The sequence below is a fragment of the Chinchilla lanigera genome, unplaced genomic scaffold (genome assembly GCF_000276665.1).
Source record: "Chinchilla lanigera isolate Chin_1 unplaced genomic scaffold, ChiLan1.0 scaffold00007, whole genome shotgun sequence".
Classification (NCBI taxonomy): Eukaryota; Metazoa; Chordata; class Mammalia; order Rodentia; family Chinchillidae; genus Chinchilla; species Chinchilla lanigera.
The window spans coordinates 833,960-848,080 of NW_004955408.1; the positions used below are offsets into that span (position 1 = coordinate 833,960).

The 14,121-nt window shown below is 42.9% G+C and overlaps 1 protein-coding gene across 1 annotated transcript in view; it reads right to left on the minus strand.

Annotated features, from left to right (window-relative positions):
* The window catches only part of Maml1 (mastermind-like transcriptional coactivator 1), a gene marked incomplete in the record, with an annotated part of 47,942 nt that overhangs the window by 31,683 nt on the left and 2,138 nt on the right, over positions 1–14,121 (minus strand).

The following is a 14,121-nucleotide window of genomic DNA, read 5'->3' on the forward strand; positions in this document are numbered from 1 at the left end:
GAGCAGTGCTGCATGCCTGTGATCGCTACAGGGAGCGACAGCTACCTAGGAGGCTGAAACAAGGAGGACTGAAAAATCTGAGGCTGGTGAGGGCAACTTAGTGACTCTATGTTTCAAAATAAAATAAAAACTGGTAGGGATATAATTCACCTGTAGAGCACTTGCCTACATGCATGAAGCCCTGACTGTGAGCCCAGTTACTACTGCCCCTCCCCCATAACCCCAGGCAAAAGCCACAAGGGGGGAACTTTGCTTCAGGTGTACGTATGTCCTTCTGCCAGGGAATGTCTCTGATTGAAGATCACAGGTCTGTACTAAATAAAGCTTAACCAGCAACTTATTTCCCTGAATAAAAACTGTAATTTATGAGTTCTTTCCCATATATGATCTCACCTGCAGAAGCCAAACAGCTAGTGGAAAGATAATGAGCTTTAGTGTTGGGTTTTGGTCTGGCTCCACCACTCACTCAGGTGGCACCCTTGGCAAGTTAACCTAGAGCCCCTAGTTTAGTTACATGTAAAACTGGGCAAATAGTATCCACTGTGTGAGAGTGCTAGAACAATTCACTGACAACAGAGATACACACATGCCGAAGTTTTTCCTTGTGTCATATTAGGCAGAAAATAATACACATCTTTCTTTGATTTTACTTTAAAGTAATTCTAATGTTTCTAATTTTAAAGGTATACTTGATTAAGCAGTCTTTATAATATTGTTAGAAAATTCAGGGCATGTGGTTTGTCAAATACTTGCTCTAGTTTTTAAAAAATCTGTAGTCAAAACAGGCTAGGGTAGGTAGCTCAGTGGTAGAACATCTGTCTAGGATACATAAGTCCTTGGGTTTGATCCCCAGCACTGATAGGAAAAAATGAACAAAAACACATAAAATGTACCATTTTAATCTTCTGTGGTGGACTGACAACTGGTGGTCAACTTGTAACACCCAGCTGAACTGAACCAGTGTGGTATTGGGTGGGGGGGCCCACCTGAAGATTGTTGCCAGCAAAATAATGAAGAAAAAAAGGTGCTGTTAGGGAGCTGTTGGTTCTCTTGGAGGAGCTTGTCATGCTGGCTTTCCAGGTGAACTCGTTATTGTCAGGGACAAAGGACGTCGGTGTCCCTGAGAATAGACACAGTTCACTTTGGGGGAGCTCTGGTCCTTACTTGAGCATCACTTCCTGGCTCTGGAGGAGAAGATGGTGCACTGTTAATGCCCTGGAGCTTGTTGTGCTGGCTTCCCTAGTAGGGACTTGGCTGTTCTCGTAGTCCGAGGAGCTCGGGACCTCATTATCACTGAGGATGGCTGTGGTACCTTTCAGGGGAGCTCCAGTTCTTACTTTGAGCGTCACTTCCTGGCTCCAGTGCACATTCCTCAGCCTAGTGGCACAGATCCGTCATCCCCCTGGTGCAAACTTTCTAGCTTCCACCACTGACCTTGGGGCCTTCCTAGTGCAGATCTGTGACAAAGTACTGCATGAGACACTGTCATGGGCTCTTGGTCTCCAGTTGGACTCATAGGGCAGATTGTTATGGAATCTAGGTCTTCAGCTGGACTCATCCAGGACATTAATGTGAGATCCAGGCCCTCAGCTAGATTCTTTGGTCTCTAGTGGGTGGACAGATTTCCCGCACTCTCTTGTATATGACTCTTTGGGTGACTATTATAAAATAATTCTATAAATTATTTGTCCTGCACTGTTTCCCTTGCAAGCCCGAAGTACAACACATTCTAAAGCCTTGGTGTCCACTCTTTTGGTTTGCCCGGACTGTACTAAATGAAGAAGATTATCTTCTGTCACAAATGAAGTATGTAATTTAGTTACTGTAAGTAACAAATATTTTAAATTATTTTTAGAAACAAGACAACAAGCCCAAGTTTAATCATTAAGAGAATGTACTTGTCTGCTTAATAGCAACGCCTGTTTTCCCAGGCACCCATGTGGGTAGGGAGGCAGTAATGCTATCTCCCGTGATCACGGCAAGGGTGCTAGGTGCCAAGTCATACAAGCGTGTGCCGCCTCTGATACACACAGCTCTCTACCTGCTGTGTCTGCACTGCCTTCTCTACACAGTATCCTACTGTCATTTTTATACAGTCCATGCTCAAGCACCACACTATTGAGTTATAACAACTATGGCTAAAAATCACAGGATGTTAATTGTTTTTTCTTTTTTTTGAGACAGGGTATCACCATGTAGCCCAGGCTGGCCTTGAAGTCCCAGCAATCCTCCTGCTTCAGCTTTCCAGGTGCTGTGATTACAGGAAAAGTTTATGACCTTATGGGCAGCATTACTAGCTGTCCAGAGCTGCACGCAGGCCCCATGCTGGACACCGGACATGCCTGCTCTAAAATGCACAATATAGTAGTGTTAACTCTACGGGCACTGTTGTGCCACAAATCACTACAACATTTTCATTCTGCGAAACTGAAGCTCTGTCCAGTAAACAGCTTCCCAGGCCCTCTCCTCTCAGGGCCTGGTGTCACCAGCAGGGCAAAATAGATCTTTAAAAGTTACAACTCTTTTCCTTTACAGACAACACCAGTAAGTGGACGGAATATACACAGGTTGATTTCCAAGGGGAAGGAGGGCGGGATGAAGCAAGCTTGGAGCTGTCTACTGTCAGATGGCACCATACCAGTTCTCTGCTTTTTATTATAAAAGGACCTTTCACTCCTGCACAGTGAGACGGTAATTTGCAGCAGTGTCAGGCCCCCCACCCCACTCCTCTGTGCTAGCTCTGAATTAAGGCTTTCTCCTTGTTATCAAAAATAAACTGCCAGGCTGGGTGTGGTGGCACACGCCTGTAATCTGAGCACTATGGAGGCTGAGGCAGGAGGACTGTGTCAAGTTTGAGGCCATCCTGAACTACAGAGAAAGACCCTGACTCAGAAAAGCAAAAATAAAAAATGAACTGCCTCCCCTGGCGTGTCTGGGAGTGGCAAGCAAAGACCCAATAGGCTGGTGACACTGGCGACCACCATTGTTTCCAAGAGTTTGAATACTCTACTACATAAGCAGAATGACATGGTAGTGACATTTCTGTGCTTGCTTTATCTCCCTAAGCGTGTCTTCCAAGTTCATCATGCTGCTGCAAACCACAGGCTTTTCCTTCTTAAGGCCGAACACTACTTCCTTATCCCTTCATCTGGTGATGAAGGCTGACTGAGGCTGCTCATCACTTTCTTGGGCCAACAGAGCTACAGTGAACCCGGGCATACACATCAAGGCCCACTGCTCACTTTACCAACTCCACTCCACAGGGATTCTACCTCCCCACAGCACTCCTGACTTCCAGTTCTGAGCCCCTTCCATAACATCACTATGACCATTTACTGACCCCTAAGCAGGGGCAGACTCCCAGTCTTGTCCTCAAATTGTGTGCAGTCTAACCGAGAGCAGCAAAACCCAGGAGGTAAAGCTCAGTGTGGCGGCTGCTCTGACAGAGGCCCAGCACCTGGCCAGCCTCGGGAGATGGCAGTGGGCAGAGGTGTGACTGATGGAAGACACCAGGCATTATGAGAACAAAGGAAGGGTACACTGGGAGGGCTTCAAGGGGAAAGTGGTCACTTTCTAAGTACTACTTGGTCATAGTAGTCCTTTTTTTTTTTTTTTTTTTTTTTTGGTACTGGGAATCGAACTCAGGACCTTGCGCTTGCTTATGCCACTGAGCTATATCCCCGGCCCAGTCATAATATTCCTGAGATCTTAAGTACTTCAGTACACAGGTCTCAAAGGGCTTCATCACCATGGTTCCAATGTCATCTCAATAACATTCTGCTCTACCAGGCTTGGTAGCACCTCTACTGAATGTCCAGCCATGTATTGTGGTCTCTCCTGTTCCTCTGCTCTGTGAGACAAGCTCTCTCTTGCACAGCTGTAAGAACGCTCAAGTCGCTGGGCATGGTGGTAAAAGCTTGTGATCACAACACTGGGGGTGCTGAGGTAGGAGGATCACTGTGAGTTTGAGGCCAGCCTGGGCTACATAGTGAGTTCAAGGCCAGCCTCAAAAAAAGGACCCAGCTTGAACTACATAGCAACACCCTGCCTCAAAAAAAAAAAAAAAAGGCCTTAAGTCGCCAAATTTGGTCTGTAGGTTGGGTTGAGTTCAGCTGCACCACAGACTGGAGAAGCAGCAACCCTGAAGGAATCGATGTATGGCTCTTCAAAAGGGGCACTCAACCCACCAGGGAACAAATGAACATGAGCAAAACAACACGAATGCATCCCACTGGACGCAGGACACAAGTAAGGCAGGCTCTCTGCCTGTTATCCCTTGTGGAATCCAGAAGTGAGATGCAGGGCTGCAGATGTGGCTCAATGGTAGAGTGCTTCAGCATCCACAAGGCCCTGGTTCAGTTTCCAGTACCGCCAAAAAAATAAAAGTGACAATGATAGTGATGAGGGAATAAATATCATGTAGATTGGAAAAATGAAGTCAAACTCTGAAAGACATATTACGACAGTACATGTAAACCCATGTTTACAGCAACATAACTTATAATAGCTTAATCTTGGAAGTGGCCTATATATCTATCATTAGATGAATGGATAAAGAATATGTACACACAGTAGAGTATGGTATGAAAATAGAGGCACTTTGAGACCATAATGTTAAACGAAAAAAAATCAGACACTCAAGTTTACGTATTACATTGTTTCTCATATCAGAACCCATATATTAATTAAACTATAGTCACAGTCTGTTTTAATGAAAATATATCTATAGCAAAAAGAAATATTTAATAAAAAAATATTGTATCAAGGGATGGGGGGTGGCTCAGCAGTTGAGTTTGTGCTTAAACATGCACAATGTTCAGGCACCACCAAAAACAAAAACTGTATTTACAAATGTATACTAAAATTAGTAATATACTTTTTTTGGGGTGGGGGTTGTTATGGTTTGTATCTAGATGTTCCCCCAAAGCCTCATACAGTCATGAGTGGGACTTTTCAGAGGTGGCTGGATCTAGGGTGATGCTGGGATTAAGGGTGCCTCACCCTGGGTAAGTGCTACCTGCCATTGACAGGTAGCCTGGATGGAATATAAGGGAGAGGAAGAAAGCCTGCTGCTGCTTACTGCTTTCTGCCTGTCCTGCCACACCATGGACTGTTTCTCCTCTGCAGTGCCCACTGCCATGCTACCCTGCTATGGAGCCAGCTGACTATGGACTGAAACCTCTACAAACTGTGAGCTAAATAAAGTTTTCCTCCTTTAACTTTGAGTGTCAGGTATTTTGTCTCAGTAACAAGAAAAGTAAATAAGATAGGGGTATTACTAGAGGCTGAACCCAGGGACTTTACACTGAGGTACTTCCCTAGTCCCTTTATAGGTGGTTGTTTTTGTTTGAGGTGCTAGGGATCGAACCCAGGCCCTTGTGTATGTTAGGCAATACACTGGGTTATCTTCTCAGCCCTCCAGACCCTTTTTAATTTTGAGACAAGGTCTTGCTAAATTGCCCAGGCTGGGCTCAAACTTTCAATCGTCCTGCCTCAGCTTCCCAGAGTTCTGGGACTACAGGCATGTGTCATCACACCTAGCTAGTAATACACTTTTAATTTTCCCAATAAACTTGTGCATATTAAGCAATGTTACCTCTAAGAATACCAGGAATAGTCAATAGGTAAGACTCAGTAAAACCTTTCTGTTGTATTTCTGAGTAACTGACAAAGTGATTAACTAGGTAAATCCTTTTGTAAGTCACTAGATGGCTTCTAATTCATTGTTTTCAGTAAGATGGAAGGGCTACCTAACGAATTTATCCTCATTAATAAATTTTACTTCTTTTTTTTTTTTTTTGGTACCAGGAATTGAACTCAGGATCTTGTGCTTGCCAGGCAGGCGCTTGTGCCCCTGAGCTAATATCCCCAGCCCCTAAATTTTAAAAAATCTGTTTTTGGTGTGTTAGATCGAACTCAGGGTCTCGCTATACACATAGGTACTAGAGAATTAACTTTTTTTTTTGGTACCAGGAATGGAACTCACATCCTTGGGCCTGCCAGGTTAGAAAATTAACTTTTGATGATACATCATTATATGATTTTTTGACAACTTCAAGTTTCAAAGACACTGAATAACACTACTGTAACTACCTTTTCCCTTTCCTTTATATGGACAAGGATGTATGGGACTCATATTTATAAAAACAAGAAAATGGCTGGCAAGATAGCTCAGTGGTACAGCATCTGCCTGGCTAGTGCAAGGTCCTGAGTTCGATTCTGGTAACCCCCCCCCAGAAAAAAAACTGGACCAAGAACTGATTTTGACAATGAAAAATATTCACCCACAGTTTCATAAACAAATCAAGAGAAGGAATTGTTCACCCATTTCACTAATAAAGACATTTCTAATAAATTGGTACTTTTGCTTAATAATTACTTATATAAATTTATAATGCATGATTTGCTATGTACTTAATTACTATAACTATTGAAATAAGAAACATATGTAACACTGTCACTGCAAATGCAGCGCCATCCATAGTAAAAGTATCTTTGAAATCCAAAAAGAAGAAATAGCTACAACATACAGAACAATGCAATGACATTTATTCTTTTCTGTGAATCAACTTCAAAGTTTTATGATCAAAATAAATTTAAAATTTTTAATTTACATTTTTATACCATTATTGTTGCAGAGAAATATATTAATCAATAAAAAGAATTTCATACATGCCAGGCGTGGTGGTGCACACCTGTAATCCCAGCACTAGGGAGGCTGAGACAGGAGGATCATTGCAAGTTCGGGACTAGTCAGCACTACACAGTGAGCTCAAGGCCAGCCTGAACTGCACAGCAAGACCCTATTTCAAAAAGACGAGGAAAAAAAAAAGTTTCACACAAAATTTGTTAAAATAAGGCATATATTATGGGGCTAAGTTTAGAAGAAATGTATTCACAACAAAAAAAGGAATGACTTTAACATTTCTGTTAAAGAAAAGCATTCTTGCCAGGCATGGTGGTACACACCTGTAATCCCAGCACTTGGGAGGCTGAAACAGGAGGATCATTGCGAGTTCAAGATCAGCCTGGGCTATAAAGTGAGCTCAAGGGCAGCCTGAACTGCATAAGGAGACCCTGTCTCAAAAATACACACACACACATACACACAAAAGAAAAACATCTTTTAGGTGAGGAAAGCATATGGTTCAGATATTCACAGGCTACATTTTTAAATGTGATATAGCCATTTTATTATTATTATTTTGTTGGTACCGGGAATCAAACTCATGACCTCAAGCTTGCCAGGCAGGCGCTTCTGCCATTGAGCTATATCTCCGACCATTATTATTGGTTTTTTTGGTGTGTGTATGTGTCTTTTTGAGACAGGGTCTTGCTATGCAGTTCAAGCTGGCCTTGAACTCACTTTGTAGTCTAGGATGGTCTCGAACTTGCAGCGATCCTCCTGCCTCAGCTTCCTGAGGGCTGGGATTACAGGCACGTACCACCATGCCTGGCAATCATTTTATTTTTAAATGTTAACACGTACAGTTCTCTGAAAGTCACGTCACCTATAACTATAAATAGCTTTCTTTTAAAATAGTTGATTCACATTAAGTATATGTAACCAGTTGTGTTATTAATAATTATTTCATATATTATTTCATGTGCTTCACTCAATACAGGAATTATGAGCCAGGCATGTTGGTGCATGACTGTAATCCCAGCATTATGGGAGGCAGGAGGATTGCAAATTCAAGTCCTACCTGAGTAGGACCCCACCTCAGGAAAAAAAATTTTTTTTAACGTTTATTAGTACATGTATGCACTACATAATGATTACATTCACTATAAATTGAAAACATTTTTTTAAAAGGGCTGGAAATGTAGCTCAGTAGTAGAGCATCTCTGGTTTGATCACAGTACCATAAAAACAAATATCCCAGAGCTTGCGCTGCAAGACAGGAGGATCTCTGCAAGTTCAAGGTCAGCCTGGGCTACACAGTGAGTTTAAGACCAGCCCGAACTAAATAGTGAGACCTTGTCCTAAAAAAAAATATATGGGGGGGATAAAAAATAAACTTAATTATAGTAATTCAGTATAGTTAATCGACAAAATAAATGTGTTACTATTTCTGAAAAGTTTAAAAACTCAAGATGAAAACTTTTATATGCTAACTAAAAACTGAGTGTAACCAGCACAGCAAAATGGAACTTTGAAAGTTAGAATTTTTTGCCAGGCATGGTAGAACATGCCTGAATTCCCAGCATTTGGGAGGCTGAGGCAGGAGGACTGCTGAGAGTTCCAGGCCAGTCTCGGCTACGTAGTAAGTCTAGGCCAGCTTGAACTATACAGCAGGACCTTGTCTCAAAAGTCTTGCAATGTAGCTCAGGCTGGCCTGGACTCACTACATAGCTCAGGCTAGCCTTGAACTCCTGGCAATCCTCCTGCCTTAGCCTCCCAAGTGCTGGGATTACAGGTAATTACAGGCGTGCCACCGTGCCTGGCTAGAATTCTTGTCCTTTAGGGACAAGTGCCTTCTACAAACCTCCTCAGATCTAAGGCCATAAAACTACCTCCTACCCTACAGTTCCGATCAACAAACAGAATATGCTGATGCTGGTACCAGAGGTCAAACTCAAGTCTCCTTTCCACAGGGAAGAGAGGGAACTGCAGTCAGCTGGGAGGGACCAAGCAAGCCTGGAGCTATCTGTTGCCTCATACCCGGACACATCAGATGGTAACCTGTGCCAACACAGGACCTCTCTATCTCCTGAGAGCGAATTCTAAATAATGCCTCTTTTTCTTTTCATCAAAAATGAATGGTTTCCCTGGTTTGTTTGGAAGGCAGCAAGTGAGTGTGCCACAGCAACAGAGGGAGCTCACAGGATTTCAAATTCATTTGCCTCAATGCCAGTCTTACGTACGCCTTACTCCTCAGCTTCAGCTTCCAGGCTGTGGCACTCTAAGCATCAACTTCAAAGAACTATTCACTATCATAATTTTGTACTTCTGTTTATTTTCCCAAAGGAATCAAATTCCTATTAGAGCCTCGTGACTAAAGCTCAAATCCTCTTGCATATCAGCATATTACAGGTTTGGAAATGTCCTAAATAAACAGTTTAAACTTGTTTCTCCCACTTTCTCCCAAATTTGTTTCACTTTAAAATCACATGCACGAGTGTGTGTGTGTGTGTGTGTGTGTGTGTGAGAGAGAGAGAGAGAGAGAGAGAAATGTGTGCAAGGGATGTAACTCAGGGCCTCCTACATGACAGGAAAGCCTTGATGGGGAGGGCTCCTCAGCCCTAGAACTTTTTCAACAGCCCATCAAAGGGTTCCATCACACCCTTTAGAAAAAACATGTAGATAAACCTTAAGAGCCATTTTAAAGAATCAGTTAATTAATGTCTTCCAAACTTCACCAGAGAGACATCCTTTGCCCAATATTCCCACAAGGCATTGAGCGAGGGAGCGATAAAGACAAGGGGAGGTGGTGGGGATGGAACCCAGGCCTTCCCACTGAGCTACATCCCCAGTCCTTTTTTTACTGAGACAGGTTCTCACTAAGTCTCTCAGTTGCTCGGGCTGGGCTTGAACTTGTGACCTACCTACAGCCTCCCAGAGTGCTGTGACTACAGGTATGAATCACCATGCCAGCTCCTCTTACTAAATTTTCCTTTAGCATTTTTCATAACATAAGATTAACTCAAAATGATTGATGTCTTTCTCTACAAGAGCCAACGTTTAATCTGTCTTATCCACTGCTGCATCCATAGTGCCCTGAATGCTCTCTGGCTACCGAAGGTATTCATATAAATATTTGCTGCTTGAATAATGAAAAGTAGGAAGGAGAGTGAGAAAAAAAAGGAAAGAAAGCTGGAAAGAAAACTGGCAAAGGGCAGGCACTAAGAGGAGTCCTAGGAAGGTGGAAGTCAATCAAGTAGAATGATGACTGAGAAGCAATTCCATCCTGGTGTCCTTTAAGGCCTCACTGTCAGAAGCACAGCAGAGGGAGAAGGTACATTACAATGGCCAACGAGTAAGTGGGAAGTTCAGGAGGCAAGGGCACAGAGAAGGAAGAGTATGGAGTACTACTGTGAGAGTAAGAAAACACAAAAGGACTTGTCAGTACAGAGGATATCTGCTCATGTTTTCAAACTGAAGGGCAGAATGGGAAAGGAGATACTGAAGTCAAAAAAAGAAAAGGGTTGTGAGGGCAAAATCTTAGATGTTACAGGAGGAAATGGAATCCTAAAGCCCTTTAAGTTTTTAAAAATCCCACAAGATTACAGTATAGTATCTGTTTTATGATTGGAAATATCTGGAAATAATTCATTTGCATAATTCGTATGAAAGAAACTTGTCCACAAAATCATCATTAAATTTTACAAACCTTTCTGGGGTTATCTGGAGGCAGAGAGCACATCTTCAGGTGGTTCAGAGAGAAAAGGAAGGAGGGCACAGAGGAAATGTTCAAAGGAGGAAGCAAATGGAGCCTAAAAGTGACAAGTGAATCCAGGCGAAGGGTATACAGAGGTTCTCTGTCCTATTTCTGTAGCTGTGCGCCAAGCTTGAAACTATTTACAAATGGAAGAGAAACTGCATATAAGTATAGAAAGCAGCTTCCATGATGGCATCCAAATATCAAATTTCTTTGTTCACCATCACAACCACTTGTGAGTAAGTTTCTCTCTGTCTAGCAACAGTTGACAAAGGGACTGGGAACACACTATAGCATCTTACTACATAAGGAAGAGCCACACACACTAGTGTGCAGATATTCATAGAAACAAGTGTGTGCAAGAAGTTAACCCTGCTATTAGAATACTGCTAATTTGTTCTCAAATGCACAGGATACATACAAAACTTAATAGGTTCATTTCTTGAACATTAGGATAGAAAAAAAAGCCGAAGCACTAATTCATCTTTAACAGAAAAAGCACAAGGAAGTTAAAGTCGGCTGGGGCAGCGGCGGGGTGGGGGGTTTGAAATCCTAAGAACAATAACCTTAATGGAAGGTATATTCTTATTAGTTACATCTGATCCTTTTTCAGTCATTCAAAATGTTTGCGGAGCCAAGTGTGGTGGCTCACACCTATAACCCCAGCACTTGGGAGGCTGAGGCAGGAGGATCACTTTGAGGTCAGCCCAAGCTACACAGTAAGTTCAAGGCCAACCTGAACTACACAGTAGAGACCCTGTCTCAAAAAAACAAACAAAACAAAAACAAAAAAGAAAAGAAAAGGTTGCTGATTAGGTAACTTTGGCTAGGAAATGACTGTTACCAGAACCACAGCACACTTGGGAAAAAATAAACTATGAACTAACAATCTTCCTTCTGTCAAGGATATTAATGAGCTCAAATACAGAGTTCTCAAAGATAACCATGACTAAGGAGTGCTTCTCCTCTCCATCTCTACAAAGCTGTGCTCTCCCACCAAAATCCTGCAGTTGAGCACTTTCCCACATTCGAGGACCTAGTAAAATGGAAAACACCACTGCCGCCTTGGCAATGCTTATCTTCTGGACATGATTCCAAGGCCAAACAGCTCAGCCAGAATCACTTGAAACCTGAAGTAAAAAGGGCCCCTCCTCCTTAGACACCAAGCTCTGCTCACTCTAAAGTCACAAAACCCATGGCTCAATGTTTAACATAGTAAAAAAGCCACCCGACATGGCACACTAGATCAGGCTCTGACATCCAGAGGAATTACTTGCAAGACATATTTAAATCCTGCCAGGTGTGGTGGCGCAGGCCTGTTATCTCAGCATTTTTTTTTTTTTCCAATCTCAGCATTTGGAAGGCTGGGGCTGGAAGATTACAGTGAGTTCAGTCTGTACAACATCTCAAACAAACAAACAAACCCAGAACAAAAACAGATTCAAGTCCTATCATACTGAGAATTTAAAACTTCTCTTCTTCAAAAATTGGGGGTACACACAATTTCTCTCCAATGATACAGCTCTTAAAAAAAAAAAAATTAAATAGGTTCTAAACTCTTACCATAATTTTAAAGAGAATGCCGGGCGTGGTGGTGCACGCCTGTAATCCCAGCACTTGGGAGACTGAGGTAGGAGGAATCTGCAAGTTCGAGACCAGCCTGGGCTACAAAAGGAGCTCAAGGCCTGCCTGACCTGCATAGTGAGACCTTGTCTCAAAGACACACACACAAAATAATAATAATAATAATAAAGAGAAATTAAATCATTACTAACATACTTTCCGGAAGGTGTTCAAGACATCTTTGTGTGTACAACTATGACTTTTATGAATTTTCATTATTTTAATTGGAATGACCACCTACTAGTCTCAGAAGTCTTTCCTTAGGGCTATGGGTGTAGCTCAGTAGCAGAGCACTTGCTTAATATCCTATGGGAGGCTCTCCATTCGAGTTCAGAACCACAGAAAGTCTTTCCTTTAAAGTCAGGTGTGGTCGTGCACTCGAGGGGCAGAGGCGGGAGGATGGTAAATCTGAGCCCAGTCTAGGCAAATTAGTGACTTAGTAAGACCCTGTCTCAACCAAAACGAAACAAAACAAAAGCGCTAGAGATGTATTTTGGTGTGAAGCCCCTGGGTCCAATCCCAATACAACCGAGGCAGTCTTAGCAAAAGTGGCTCATGTAGTTAAGCCATTCTGCTTTCTGAGGTTAGGGTATAGGGTAGTTTACTGAGTAAAGCACCAAGTTTAGCAGTAATCATTTAGCAAAGATACAGAGGGCGTAAGATGTGTATAGGACTCTGAGCCCAAACCTTCTCTGCCTATAAGCGCTTACAGTCTATTTGGTAAGCTGTGACTAAGTAATATGTGTATGCACTAAAATAAATAGCATAGACACCACATTTGATAAATATTTTGACACAGAAGATTGTGACTGTTGTGGGTTAGGGTGGTCAGAAACTAGTTGTAAAGCAGAGGAAGGAGATGAGCTGGGATTGGCAGGATTCCAAAAGGTGTTGGGAAGGGTCCTGCAGGTAGCCTTCTAGTTTGTATAATACTTTCAACATCTATACTCGTTTCTTTCGAATCTTACAAGAATTCTTACAAAAAGCCCAATATACTCTAGTCTACAGACAATAAGGATGAAAAGACCTACCCAGTCGATACAGTAAAAATGAAATCTGGGTTTAAACCCAAGAATTCAGTCTTCAAATCCAGTAGTCTAGCAAAAAATAATTCAAAAAGAGCAGAAGATGTATGGGAGACCAAGGTAAGAGCCCTGAGGTTAGACTGGTCTTGGAGAGAGGGCAAGAGACTGAACTTCAACCCTACCAGTAACAGAACGGTTTCCAGCATTCAGAGAGGAAAGGAGAAAGGGACTAAAAGCCCCAGGTCTTACTTAGGGTGGAGTACTACAATACCCAACCAGATGAGCGATAATAAAGGCATGAATTAAAAGTATATGGAAGAGTTTGGCATGGTCCCGCACACCTGCGATCCCAGCGCTTGCCAGGCGGAGGCAGGAGAACTGCCAAGAGTTGGAAGCCAGCATAGGATACACAGTGAGTTCAAAATCACCGCGGACCACACAGCAAGACTTTATCTCTATTTTAAAAATAAAACAAAACAAAAAAATCACACACACACACACAACACGTGCGGGAGAAATCACAGCAGTAACAGTAACATCTGGGCTAAACTTTAAATTACCAAGAACACCACAGCACACTAACAAAACAAAACAACTACAAATATACACTCACAAGCCGGGTGTGATGGTGCACACCTGTAATCCCAGCACTGGGGAGGCTGAGGCAGGAGGCTTGCCGTGAGTTCAAGGCCAGCCTGGACTACATTGGAAGACACTGTCTCAAACTTTCAAACACACACACACACACACACACACACACACACACACACACACGCTGTCTCCCTTTTAACCGGTTTCAGGGAGGAAAAAAATCTTAACCGACGAATTTCAGTAATAACTACTGAAGCACTAAAGGTGTGACCATTTTCCGACCACTATTTAATGTCATCGAAGATTTTAAACAAGGCTCCTAAGTGACTTTGGAACTGCCAACCATATCGCAGGAACCGCCAGGTGACGAAGTCCAGGACTGCCCACACCGGGCGCGCGCCCTGCCTCCCAGCAGTCCCGCGGGCCCGAGGCCCCCATTCAGGAGCCGCCGGGAAGGCCGGCTCACGGCCATGTGCACGCCCCGGCCCGCTTTCCGCACG